This window comes from Lactuca saligna, chromosome 4 (assembly GCF_052625555.1).
Source record: "Lactuca saligna cultivar CGN05327 chromosome 4, ASM5262555v1, whole genome shotgun sequence".
Lineage (NCBI taxonomy): Eukaryota > Viridiplantae > Streptophyta > Magnoliopsida > Asterales > Asteraceae > Lactuca > Lactuca saligna.
The window spans coordinates 53,162,029-53,177,572 of NC_136420.1; positions in this window are offsets into that span (position 1 = coordinate 53,162,029).

The window sequence follows — 15,544 nt, forward strand, 5'->3', positions numbered from 1 at the left end:
CCACGAAACCCATCCTTCACCACTCGCTTCAACTCCGGCAGTCGTATATTCTAATAAATTGAAACACAAACACATATAGATTGAAGCAAAATTGATTCCAAAATCCAACAAACCTAGATCTCAAGAGAAAAAATGATTATTACTTGTGGTTAGGATTGTATATGTCCTTGGACAACCAAAACCTAACTCAAAATCACATCTTTTAAAAAAAAAAAAAAAAAAAAAAAAAAAAAAAATCATCGATTTATCATTTGCGTTAATGTACATAATCAAAATCCACCAAACCTAGATCCCAAGAACAAAAGCAAACCCAAATGTCAAGAACAATCCCATTGATTACTTTGTTTGTTTAAATTTTCAAGATGGTGAAGACAACCCTATTGAGGATCAAAACGACAAAAGAATATTCAATGTGGAAATTGATTACCAAGTAGGTTTCAAGGTTTCTACTCAACACCTTTTTTGGCTTCTCATTGTTTTTTATGCAAATAGCTAGTACTTGATGAAAATTCAAACAAGAAATCAAGTTTGTCATTTGGGCCTTTTGGAGTGGGCCTTGGGATTGAATCAAGCTAAGTTAGGGGTAAAGTAGTCTTTTACCCCAAGCACAGAGTTATGGATATGAATTGGAATCCGATTGTTAATTTTTTCTATTTTTGTAACGACCCAATTTTTTACGTCCGAAAATTTCATTTTAAAATATTACTTTAAAAAACATTAATAAATAAAAACATTGTTTGATCACACCATAACACATCGTAACCATGTTCTAAAAGGTCAAACCATACATCCCATCAAAATATCAGAGTACAATCCCAGTAAATCTCGAAAATGCGGAAACCGAAGAGTGTGTGTATGACGTGCCGCTACCGCGCCGGCTCCTTCCCCTTCGATGCAGAGGTACCTGAAAACAAAACTGTAAACGTAAGCACAAAGCTTAGTGAGTTCCCCCAACGTACCACATACCATACAATCACATAACATACGCACTGCCAGGCTATTCTGGGGTGCCTGACTACCCGGTACGGCCATTCTGGGGTGCCGACCTACCCATACGGCCATTCTGGGGTGCCGTCTTACCCGTGTCAAGCCATTATGGGGTGCTGACTACCCATGTCAAGCCATTCTGGGGTGCTGACTACCCATCGGTCCTAACAACCGATCCTCGGGGACTGGTCCCCTTCCGCTACCTCTATCGCATAACATAATAGACCAACATACAAGCATACCATCACATACAGTCAGATAATTTTGGGGTGTCTGACTACCCAGCGGTCCTAACAACCGAACTCTACTACTATTGCATATAACGTATCATGATAGCATGCAACATAACAGGTGATAGCAAACCTAGATGATATCACAAAGACAATCATCTATCATACATCTCCTACTGGTGGGCCGGCCGTGTGGCCTTAGACCCACCACTACTGGAAGGTAACTCACCTCAAAGTAGCTGCTGAACTGATCGGGAACTAACTGACTGCTGCTGCTCCGGGAGTCCTCCGGCTGCAATTCCCACAACATACTCAATCAAACACTGCTAACTGTCCTTTAGGTAAAATGACCATTTTACCCCCGGTCTAGCTCTAAGCCAAAGCTAGAGTCAACTTTCAGTTGACCCGACTCGCCGAGTGGATCTCCATTCGCCGAGTCCCTAGCAAACTATTGTCCTGGGTCCCTGGTTCTACTCGTCGAGTCGGGCTATGACTCGACGAGTTCACCTTCTAACTGTCATTCAACTCCTTCATCCTACTCGCCGAGTTGTATGAACAACTCGTCGAGTTCATCTTCATCCGAAGAACACTTTATGCTAAGACTCGCCGAACAACTCACCGAGTCAGTTCTTGATCTATGAAGATTGCCTTGGACTCGCCGAGTCAGGGCATTGACTCGCCGAGTCCTAACATGGGTGAGTTCAGCTCCCAACTCGCCGAGTCACCCCCTGTGACTCACGGCTCAACTCGACACATCATGAAGGGACCAAATCGGTGACTCGCGACCAGACTCGCCGAGTCACCTATACGACTCGCCGAGTCGTCGCCATGCATCCACCAAATACACAGATTTACTCGATTTCAGTCCATGCCATTCATAGATCTGGACTTCTAGGACCCAAATCACACGTAAAGTTTCCAACTTTACGTGTGGATATTCACTAATGTGGATTTTAGGGTGCAAAATGCCTCAAAAGGGTAGATCTAGGATGAACAAGCCACATGGGGCCATAAAGCTCACAGATCTAAGCTCCTGGAGCTCAATCTTGCCTAGATCTAAAGGTTAATCCACTTATTACGAAACATTAAGCACAAACAAGCTTGAAGAATTGCTCAAGGGTGTCCCAAATGAAATCCTAAGCATAGAAACAGGGGAAAAACGAGATATACCTCAAGGAAAATGTTGAAATGACACAAAGATGGCTGATCTCCTTCCCTTCTTCTTGATCTACTCCTCTTTCTCCTCAAAACCTTCAAGAACACACCAAGAACACTTCAATTTCTCAAGGAAACAAGGGAAAACGATGTTGGGGGAGTTCTGGGGGTGAATGGGGACGAGTTGGGGCGGAATGAAGGTTTAAATAGGGTGCAAACCCTTGAAACTTAGGGTTTCATCCAGCAGCGGTGACTCGCCGAGTCCAAGATATGGACTCGCCGAGTCGCCCACTTAAACGTGTCCTGAGTCTCGTCCCTACTCGGCGAGTCGGACCCTATGACTCGCCGAGTCCAAGGCTAAATTAGGGCAATGCTCAAATAAAATTCACATACCGGAAACCAGGTGCTACAATTTTTATGTTGACAGTTCGGGAATCTGTCAACCAGCAGCCAACATCCAGGGATTGACTGCAGTGTGAGGTGGGTTTCCTTTATTAGGAATGAGTCTAAGGCACCAATGTTGGCCCATGTAGTTTATATGTTCTTGATAGGAACACAAAGTGTGGACGAGGCCCGTATCTCATTATTAGTAGGGTATAGATATCAGTCAGATTGTTGGATTGATATACTTGTTGTATGCGTGATACTTTTTAGATTAGTGTCTAAGTCCATAACTATATGTACTTGACCTGGTTGTAGCATGATCCTTTTGGGTTGCCTTCACCAAAGCAACTTGACTAGATGAATAATGGAGAAAAAGGTTATTATGGTTTATTAATATATTATATTAAAAATATACTAAAGGAGAAAACATATTTGTTTAATTAATATTGGTCAAAAATTAATTAAGAATTAATTTTGTGGTCAAAAGAGATTAATTAAACTAAGGGGATTGTAATTGTAATTATACAATAATTGGAATTTGGGTTGTGGATCCCTTAAGCAAGGGATGATTCTGGAAGATTCATATGGGCTACTTAGTGCTTAAGCAACCAGGTTAGGGATTTGACCCGAACCCTAATTTTGCAAGCTATATAAAGACCCCGTTGGCATCCCAAAATCGGACACTTGAACCCTAGAGATCATAGAGCCGATTTTGAGTATCCATTCCCTTCTCTCCAAGATCATCCAACTTGACTTGGTGTTTGTGATCGATTAGAGATATTATATTTGTGATACTAAAGCTCTCAAAGGTTGAAAATTCTTGCTACAATCGAAAGGTAATCATCTAAACTTGTTTTAGTTATTGTATTCATTTTTTATATGCTAATATTAGGGTTATAAGCTTTGGATGATTTGCATGTACAATTAGAGAAACCTAGATCTAAAGATTTAGGGTTTGCATGTGCATCATAGGATTGATGTAATGCTCAAAACCCATTAGTGGTATCAAACGACGTTGTTTTCTATTGTATTTGATGCCTTGTTTGATCATTCATTTATTGAAAAAATCGAAATTTCTACCCTCTAACAGCTGAACTCGTCGAGTCACCTGATGAACTCAACGAGTCCAAACAATGACTCGACGAGTCGGAGAGTCAGAGAGCAGATATTTCTGGTTTTGGCCTTTTTGGATTGATATAATTACCAAAAATATTTTTGATTAATAAAATCCGATTTTTATTAAATTGATATGATTATCCTTATCCAAATAGAAGATAATTGTCAATTTATTTGATAATTATTGCCTTATATGATAACTTTAATTATTTGAATTATTTTATTGAATTATCTTGCTATAAAATTGAATTAAGTCAAATTTAGATAATCACTAATTAATTGTTTAATTAAATTATTTGTAATTTAATCTAGAAAGTTTTGAAAAGTTTCAAGACTTACCCTCAAGTTTTGGAATTTAAATATTTCGATAAAAAGTTTAATTTTGAAACATTTAAGTTCTAAACCCTAGAATTTTACAAGTTTAAAATTCAACCCTTATATTATTATAATAATAATGATTATATATATATATATATATATATATATATATATATATATATATATATATATATATATATATATATAAGATAAAGCTAGTATTACCCTTAGTAGGCTTCATTCACAAAGTTGATCTATAAGGGGGGTAAAAGGTTGTTGCCTATAAAATGACAGTTTAATAGATGTCCACTCTCATCCACCGCTTCCTTGATTGGTGGAGGGTCGTTACCCAAACGGGTAGGATAGGGCAACTAATTCCTCATTAGAAGTATAATGATTAATAAAGTAACTAGATGGTTTTTATAAAATTTCCAATCTTAGTTACTGTAGACAAAATGTAAAATGATGTTATTCCATGAAATTACACTTTTCACCCTTGCCAAGTTATTAGTGGAGCGTGCATGGATAACCGACACACTAATTTGGGACTAGCAAATGTGGAAAATGGTGGCTCGATGTTTATCATAGATCAATGGAGCGTGTGTGGCTAACCGACACATTGATTAGGTGGTAAATGACATCGAGAGTACCAAGTACATTTGCATGGTTAATCACACCTTGTTTGTGATGGGTTTTGAGCATTCTAACACTTCCTAAGTGTTCATGCAACCCTAATAACCTTGGATCTATGTTTGTCTAATTATCATGCAAAGTTGAATTCCAAGGCTATATTCCTATCTAGCATACATGGGAAACAATTTTTAACTTGAATGATAGATAGAATAACTTACCTTGTTGTTGCTTATGTTCCTTGAAACCTTATGAGCCTAGCACCCCAAGTGTGATGCCTCAAATGCTTCACACAACACCAAATGCTCTTGGAAAGACTTTTGAGAGAATACAACTTCTTGAAATCGGCCTAGCCCTCTTGTTTCCTTAGTGTAGCCGATTTTGGTGGAGAATGGGATTCTTATATAGTGTTGACACATCTAGGGTTACACCATGTAAACCCTAATGTGTCATGACTCTTCATTTCCATGACCCATGGGTTTGTAACTCCCATGGAGCATCCACGGAGCATCCTATGGGTGGAACCCAACTTGATAATCTATGGAGCCTCTTAGCCCACTATACAAGATATGGATGATTTACATAATCAACCCATATATTTAATTAGTTATCTTTTGATCACTTAATTAATTCTAAATTAATTCTTGATCAAACTAATCAAATAATATTATTAATATATTAGAACTTATCATATATTAATAATCTCCAAGTGTTATTTCTCTCATTTAGTCTATCCAATTGCATGGTGCCATGCAACCCAAATGGACCATGCCGGGTCGGGTCAAGTACATACCAGAAATAGTTATGGACTTAGACACCTTATCCAACAGTCTCCCACTTGGATAAGTCTAATAACTATTACTGCAAGTATGACTTCAGGAACCGATCGGCAATCGTATCTCTTTTCAAGGTTTCTCGGAACTGAGAAGATGATGGTACGCCATTTAAGATAGGTGATCATATAATCCTCTGTTCTAGATATCAGTCGGACAAATACATGGAACAATGTCTTACTTATTGTCCAACAGTTTGTTTCCCGATTTCCGATTTGTTTGACAAAGAACTTAATTGAACACATCAACTTAGTTCTGACCGGGCCCGGTACATAGGTCAAAACAAAATCATCGAGGGGCCCAGATATCAGCTTCTAATCCAAGAAGGACCAGATAAACTTCGACTCATATGTTTGTTCTACCACTCATTGAATTACACACAAAAGCACGTTTTATAACATCTAGTTACCAATGCGTTTTCGTACAATCAATGCATAACCAACTTGTAAGTAACAAATCATATCTCTAGGTTTGAAGACTTATATGATATTACCGTCTCACGATCACTCGAGATAGAATTCCATGAAGTGATTCCAGTGAGCGTGGGTTGAGTCCAATGCTCAGAACTTATGAGCACTCATGATCGTTGTAGCCTTGTCTAACACCTTAGACCTCTGCAACCAATCATGACAATCTTGATTCATACCTACTTTCGACATATGACCGACTGTGGAGGTTTGAATAATATGTTATACCAAACAAAATTATTTTGGAAGTCAAAACATGCAAAAGAAATATAGTAAACGATTGACAAGAGATAGCAACACTTTACTCATAAATAAAACACCTTTTGTTCATCATCTCATGTCAATTACACTTTACAAATTTCGAGGTTATCTAACTACTAAATCTAATATCATCCTTCAGCCCTATGCTCCGAGCATGCTGGAGATGCTTAACCCGAGTCAGTCCCTTCGTGAGGGGATCTGCTGGGTTCTCATCCGATGATACCCTCTTTGCCACGAGGAGTCCTTCTTCTATTCCATGTCTAATGAAATGGTATTTTCTGTCGATGTGCCTGGATCTCCTGTGATCCCTTGGTTCCTTGGCTAAGGCAACAACGCTTTCACTATCACAGAAAATTTCCATTGGCTCTTCAATTGTTGGTACAACTCCAAGGTCTCCGATGAAGTTCTTTAGCCATATTGCCTCCTTTGCCGCCTCACTTGCTGCAATATACTCTGATTCGCAAGTTGAATCAGCCACTATCTCTTGCTTGGAACTCTTCCAAGAAATTGCTCCTCCGTTTAGGGTAAAGACCCAGCCCGACTGAGAGCGGAAATTATCCCTATCAGTCTGGAAGCTAGCATCACTATACCCTACAACTCTCAAGTCATCACTCCCACCGAGGGTAAGGACCCAGTCCTTAGTCCTTCGTAGGTACTTGAGGATATTCTTTACCGCAGTCCAGTGTGCCTTGCCAGGGTTCCCCTGAAATCTGCTAACCATGCTCAGGGCAAAGGCTACATCAGGTCGAGTACACGTCATAGCATACATGATCGATCCTATAACCGAAGCATAAGGTATTCGACTCATTTATGCTATCTCAGCCTCAGTGTTAGGGCTTTGTGTCTTACTCAATCTGGCGTTACTCTGGATGGGTAATTCTCCTTTCTTGGAGTCCTGCATGCTGAATCTCTTCAGCACCTTATCCACGTAGGTACTCTGACTAAGTCCAATTAGTCTTTTACATCGATCTCCTTATCCCTAGAATATAGGCAGCTTCACCAAGGTCCTTCATAGCGAAACACTTCCCAAGCCAGGACTTTACTTCCTGCAGGGTTGGGATGTCATTTCCTATGAGTAGTATGTAATCCACATACAATACCAAAAAGCTAACTATACTCCCACTAGCCTTGACATACACACAAGATTCATCTTCAATCCTAGAGAAGCCAAATTCCTTGACCTTTTCATCAAAGCAAAGATTCCACCTGCGAGGTGCTTGCTTTAATCCATAAATGGATTTCTCAAGCTTACACACTCTATTAGGGTACTCTTTGCTGACAAAACCTTCTGGCTGACTCATGTAAACATCTTCAGCCAACTTTCCATTAAGGAAAGCGGTTTTGACATCCATTTTCCAAATTTCATAGTCATGAAATGCGGCTATGGCTAACATAACCCTAATAGACTTAATCTTGGCTACTGGAGAAAAGGTCTCATCATAATCCACTCCAAGAATTTGAGAGAAGCCCTTTGCGACCAGTCGAGCCTTATAAGTGTGTACATTACCATCCATGTCGGTCTTCTTCTTGAAGATCCATTTGCACCCTACTGTCTTACGACCTGGTACATTCTCAACCAAGTTCCAAACCTGATTGTCATACATGGATTGTATCTCGCTGTCCATAGCCTCTTTCCATTTAGCAGACTCGGGGCCTGCCATGGCTTCCTCGTAGCTGTTAGGGTCATCTTGACTTACTAGTGTCCCATCACTAATAAGTGTCTCACCTTCTGCAGTAATATGGAATCCATAGTAATGCTCAAGTGCACTCCTAACTCTTGTGGAACGCCTCAGAGGTACAAATTCGTTAATTGGCTCAACAGGAGTTTCCTCCTCAAGTTGAGGGCTAGTGTTTGAAGTTCCTTCATCACTTGACTCTTGAATTTCTTCAAGATCAATTTGCCTCCCACTGTCTCCTTGGCTTATAAACTCTCTTTCTCGAAAAAATCCTCTTCTTGCTACAAAGACCGCATTATAACTAGGTCTGTAGAAGAGGTAACCAAAGGATTGTTGTGGGTAGCCAATGAAAATACACCTCTCGCTTCGGGGTTCGAGCTTATAATGAGTCTCGCGTCTCACGAAAGCCTCGCAACCCCAAATCTTGATGTGGTCTAGTTTGGGTACTTTACCAGTCCACATCTCGTGAGGAGTTTTGGCAACTTTCTTTGTAGGGACTAGATTAAGGATATGGGCGGCAGTCTCTAAGGCATACCCCCAGAATGAGATTGGTAGCGAAGCTCGACTCATCATGGAATGAACCATGTCTAACAAGGTTCGATTACGCCTCTCAGCCACACCATTCAACTGCGGTGTCCTGGGAGGTGTCAATTGTGAGACAATCCCACATTCCCTTAGATAGTCGAGGAACTCTGAACTAAGATACTCACCTCTTCGATCGGATCGAAGCATCTTAATGTTCCTGCCCAATTGATTCTCAACTTCCTGTTTAAATTCCTTAAACCTTTCGAAAGTCTCTGACTTATGCTTGATTAAGTAGACATATCCATATCTACTGTAATCATCAGTAAAAGTCAAATAATAACGATTAGCATCCCTTGTGGCATGTTTAAATGGTCTACACACATCCGTGTGTACAAGGTCCAACAAACCTTCACCCCTCTCACACGAGCTTGTGAAGGGTGACTTTGTCATTTTTCCAAGTAAGCATGATTCACAACTATCATCTGACTTTAGGTCAAACGACTCCAAGACTCCATACTTTTGGAGTTCGCCTATACGTTTCTTGCTTATATGTCAAAGACGACAATGCCATAATGATGTTTTATCCAAGTTATTATTATTAAGAGAATCAATACACAAAACATTATTTCCTAAGTTATCTACAACAGATACAACTTCATACACACCATCACAAGGTAATGCTTTAAAATAAAGAACATTATTAAAGAAAGCATTAATCAAACCAACTTCATTATCAAATGAAAAGGTGAAACCTTGTTTATACAATGCATGAAAGGAAATAATATTTCTTGCCATTTCTGGCGAATAACAACATTTATTCAAATCTAAATTTAACTCACTACTTAGCGACAAAGTATAAACTCCAATCTTGGTGACAGGTGTAACTTTCCTATTCCCCATGATTAAGTTTATTCTTCCTTGCTCCACATTCTCACTTCTTCTTAGTCCCTCCAAGTCACAACAAATGTGAATACCACAACCGGTATCAAGGACCCAAGACTTAGAATGGAGTGAGTTACTAGAAATGATAGTGTAAATACCTGCATGGTTGGGTTTAACTTTCCCATCCTTCACATCTTGCTAGTATTTTGGGCAGTTCCGCTTCCAATGTGATTTTTCATGGCAATGGAAGCATTCAGTCTCTTTTGGGTCAGAAGAAGGAGTGACGAAACCTTTCTTGGTTCCACTTGAAGAAGAGTCATCAAGGGTCCTAACCTTGGTACCCTTCGAAGAACTCTTTCTCTTCTTCGCTCGACTTTTCCCGATTGCCAAAACCGGAGTGGTGTTTGGAGTAGGAGTGTTAACAACTGACTTCCCCTTAAGACCTGATTCAGCGGTCTTGAGAAGTCCCTGAAGTTTGCTGAGTGTGACCTCTTCCTTATTCATGTGATATGTCATGCGGAATTAATCATAGCATGATGGTAAGGAGCGCAAAATTCTATCTATTGCAAGCTCCTCAGGGAAGTTCACATTAAGTTTCAGCAATCAATCCACATACCTTTGCATTTTCTGCATGTGGCTCGTGACGGAATCCCCGTCCTTCATCATGGTTGTTATCATGGAGCAGATGATTTCATACCTCTCTTGTCGTGCACTTTGATGGTATCTTTCCATCAAATCTTGGTGCATTTCATAAGGGTAGAAATCCTCATAGGACTTTTGGAGTTTCGCTGTCATCGTGGCCATCATGATGCATGCTACTTTCGTAGCATCCCTTTCATGTGCCTAAAAGTCAGCGATCTCCTGAGGAGTTGCAGTGGTCTCATCAATCTCCTTAAGCTCCTTGTCAAGGACATATTCTTTGTCCTCGTAGCGGATAATCATCCTGATGTTTCTGATCCACTCATTGAAGTTGGATCCATCAAAGGTGACTTTCCCACACAAGTTCATAAGGGTAAAGGAGCCATTAGGATTAGAGCCAGAAGTAGCATTGTTTGAAGACATCTGAAGGAAGAGGACAAGATTAGTTTAGATATTAAGAGAGTCCTTAATAATACACCCAAATGTAATATTAAGGCTAGGATCCAATCATAATATATTATAACTTAGAAGACGTATGTCGTAATCCAAACTATAACATATTTGAAAGGTAGGTGAATGACGATTCACCAATTTCCACCACAAAAACCGAAATATTAAATATTAGGTTTTTGATTGGTTCTTAAAAATTCCTAGATTCTTTGAGATTCAATGAACTTTTCAAAGGCATGTTTCAATCTCGAGTGTGCCCTCCAAGTTTTGTGACTGGAATACCAAGGATCACAAAACGAGGTGTGAAGTAACCATGCAAATCACTTGATACCCTTAAAGTTTATCACTCAATCGATGTGCCGGTAAACCACACACGCTCCACCGATACTATAATAAACCTTAAGTCACCCTTTACCTACCTTGTTAAGTCCAAGTTAGTGTGCCGGTTAACCACACACGCTCCACCAACGATTTAAACAAAGTGTAAAGTGTAATTTCATGGATTAGCATCTTATTCACATTTTTCCTAAAGTAACTAATATTGGGAATTTAATAAGCATTTAATTACTTTATAATATTCATCATACTTTTATGAGAATTTATAAGTCCTTGTCTTACCCGTTCGGCTAACGACCCTCCACCAGTCAAGCGAGGGGTGGGTGAGAGTGGACACCCATTAAGTTGCCATTTTATAGGCAACAACCTTATACCCACCTTATAGACCGGCTTCGTGAATGAGGCGTACTAGCGATAAGACGACTTTGTTCTTATACATATATATAATTATTAAATTATAATAATATAAGTATAAGGGTTGAATTTTAACTTTTAAAATTCTAAAGGTTGGAACTAAAGTTTTAATAAGACTTTACTTGTTCCAAAACTTGAGGGCAAGTTTTGTAAACTTTCAAAACTTTTCATTTCTTGTAACTTATGAGTTTAATAGAGTAATAAAATGAAGACTCTTCATTTTTCTAACTCTTGTGTTCTTTTAATGGTTTTATTCAAGTGTGACTATTGGTTTTCCATAACTTGAGGACAAGTTATGGACTCTATTAAAACACATTATGATCAAGAATTAATCTACCACATAGGTTACAAATAATTCCTATGATCATCTAAAACATCATAAGAACAAGAACATGAATATGAACACTTTCATAAATCAAAATTACACTTAAAACTTTGTAATTTTGATAACTAGTTGTTGTAAATGAATTAGCAAAGACATTACACCATCTAAAATAAGTTTTCAAGTACCAAAACAGTTTAGGGTAATGTTTCTAATCCATTTCCAGCAACTAAAGTCGAAAATCTGCACTCTGTCGACCCTACTCGCCGAGTGCATTAACCTACTCGACGAGTAGGTTGAAGATACAAGTGAACTCGACGAGTCTAGCAGTCAGACAGCAAGTTTTTCGACTTTCTTCAACTTTTTAGCACAAATAACAAACAAACAAGCCTAAGCTCTGATACCACTGATGGGTTTTAAGCATTCTAACACTTCCTAAGTGTACATGCAACCCTAATAACCTTGGATCTATGTTTGTCTAATTATCATGCAAAGTTGAATTCCAAGGCTATATTCCTATCTAGCATACATGGGGAACAATTTTTAACTTGAATGATAGATAGAATAACTTACCTTGTTGTTGCTTATGTTCCTTGAAACCTTATGAGCCTAGCACCCCAAGTGTGATGCCTCAAATGCTTCACACAACACCAAATGCTCTTGGAAAGACTTTTGAGAGAATACAACTTCTTGAAATCGGCCTAGCCCTCTTGTTTCCTTAGTGTAGCCGATTTTGGTGGAGAATGGGATTCTTATATAGTGTTGACACATCTAGGGTTACACCATGTAAACCCTAATGTGTCATGACTCTTCATTTCCATGACCCATGGGTTTGTAACTCCCATGGAGCATCCACGGAGCATCCTATGGGTGGAACCCAACTTGATAATCCATGGAGCCTCTTAGCCCACTATACAAGATATGGATGAATTACATAATCAACCCATATATTTAATTAGTTATCTTTTGATCACTTAATTAATTCTAAATTAATTCTTGATCAAACTAATCAAATAATATTATTAATATATTAGAACTTATCATATATTAATAATCTCCAAGTGTTATTTCTCTCATTTAGTCTATCCAATTGCATGGTGCCATGCAACCTAAATGGACCATGCCGGGTCGGGTCAAGTACATACCATAAATAGTTATGGACTTAGACACCTTATCCAATAGTTTGTGATCCTTGGTATCCCAGTCACAAACTTGAAGGGCATATCGAGATTTAAACATGCCATTGAAAAGTTAAATGAATCTCAAAAGTATCTAGGAATTTCAATTCATTTAAAACTTAAAACCCTTTTTCGTTTTTCATGGAGGAAATTAGTGAATCGTCATTCACTTACCTTCAAATTATTTTGTAACGTCTGGTTTCTTGGTACGCGTTTAATTAAGTATTTATATATTTATTTTGAAAGAAGGACTCAATGAGTTAGTAGCCCTAACTCAGTCGAGTAGAAGGTAGTTTGTACGCGGGGGATTTTAGTGAGCTACTCGACGAGTCGTTGCCATGACTTGATGAGTAGGACAGACTGGATGAAACCCTAATCTTTAGGGTTTGCACCCTATTTAAGCATCATATTGTTGGATTAGTGTCTAAGTCCATAACTATTTTGGTATGTACTTGACCCGATGGTGCATGGTCATTTTGGGTTGCCTTCACCAAAGCAACTTGATTGGAGAAATAAATAAAGAGAGAGAGGTTATTAAGAATAATATATTAAAGGAGAAATCATATTTGCTTAATTAATATTGGTCAATAATTAATTAGGAATTAATTTTGTGATTAAGTGTAATTAATTAAACTAGAGGGGCTGAATTGTAATTATGTGATAGTTACAAAATATGGTAATGGTTATCCTAAATATGGGTTGAACGAATTCAAGGAGATAAGGATCCTTGAAATCGTCCAAAGGATAAAGGATAAGGGTTTTCAAGGCTTATCTTATGGTTGCTTTGTGGATAAGCAACTAGATAAGGATAATGACTGAAACCCTATTTGTACACCTATATAAAGACCCTAAGGCCTTAGAATTCGTGTACTTGTTCCCAAGAAGTCCTAAGGACGAATTCTAACCTCTTTCCTCTCTCTTTATACCTTCTTCATTTGCTCTTGGTGTTTGTAAGCCATTAGAGGAGTGACACTTGTGACTCTAAGCATTCCAAAGTTAATTCAAGGTGGAATTAGGATTGTTATTGCTATATAACAATCAAGGTATGTTCTTAAACCCATTCATATGTTAATATCGATTTCATATACTAGAATTAGGGTTTATAGTCTTGGATTCAAAGCATGTACAATAGAGAAACCTAGATCCAAGCATTAGGGTTTGTATGAGCACATAGGATGTCTTATGACCAAAACCCATCACATATCTGGCCTCCATTCCAACCTCAAACAAAACTCTAACTTTAAAATCCTAAATCCACCATAAGTGATCTTGAGCTATTTCTTGCCATTTTGAGTGTTATTTGGTGTCTTTTGAAGCTTGTGGAAGAAGTAGAAGGTAGAAGACTCAAGAGGGAAGGAGTAGATCCAGGAACTACACTCTATTAGCTACATTTTCTGGTAATCAAGTTTCCAACTTGATCATTCTTCTCTTAGATCAATTTGTTTCCATTTTATGAAAGTTTTGGTTCAAGAACCTTGGTCCTTGGAGTTGGGACGTCCCACGTGGCTCATATCTTAGATCTAGGATCTAGGGAGGGTTCCATGACATAAAGGTGCAAACTTTATGACCATGGAAGCATATGAGCAAGTTTATGGTATTTTTAGCCCTAAAAGACTATGCATGGAAGGAAAGCCCAGAACTTTAATTCATTTATATCTATTAAAGTTACTAAAAGTGAAAAAGGAAACAACAATAACAACCACCAGGACAGTTAGATTCTTGCATTTATAGTCATGAACTATTGTGACCGACAATCAGACATCAATGTAATCTAAGCTTTAATAAACCCCAAATATTTTCGATGTATCTCTACCAGTGTTGCAAAACTCGGTCTATGTGGTCAATTAATCGGAATCGGGTAAGGTTCGAAAGGTCTAGTTAGGAATCGGCATAAAAAACTCAGAATCGGTCAAACTTGATCAAAAATCGGTCAAAATAGGAAAAAATTGGTAAAAACATGAAAAAAAAACTCGGAAATTTTGATTTTCTTAGAAAAAAGTTATAATTGTTATTGATATTCATATATTTTATTATAATTTTTAATAAACTTGTTATATTTGTTAAATATATAATTTTCTAAAATTAATTTCATATAATTTCTCCAATCTGAGTACTCCCCGTCTAAACCGAATACTCGCAAGATGCTAGTTAGCCGCCTTGGGAATGCCGGACGAGTTTTACAAAATTGATATCTATCGAATTGATTTTGATAAAAAAATCTAATGAATTGATTTTGATAAAAGAATGACTCTTATTAGGACAATTCTTTAAGTCTCATGAAACGAGTTGATTACCACTTATGACAAAAAAAAAAATGAAACTTTCCCCCATGGCACAAATCTTGAGGCAAATGGATGGCTAATTGATGATTGAACATTTGTAGGGAAGACAAATTTAGACTTTTCAATCCTCGTGGAATTGTAATAAATAGTTTATTCTCTATGAAATACAAACAACTTAGATTTTTCTGGTTATGAAAGAATATAAGCACTAAGTTGATTGTGGCTTTCTTAAACGTTAAGTTGGAAGTAACTTTCTTTTTGTGCTACATTAGTGATCGTGGGATAAAGGAGCTAAATGGGCTAACTTGGAGCGGGCTTGAGGACATGGGCTTTTTCGTGGAAGAAAGCGTAGAGGTTGTATGTTGGAGGGCCGTGTATGAAGTATGGCTATACTTGGAGTACCAAATATCTAACATTTGAGCGGATAGTATTTAGGCCATCCAATGGAGATTCTATCAA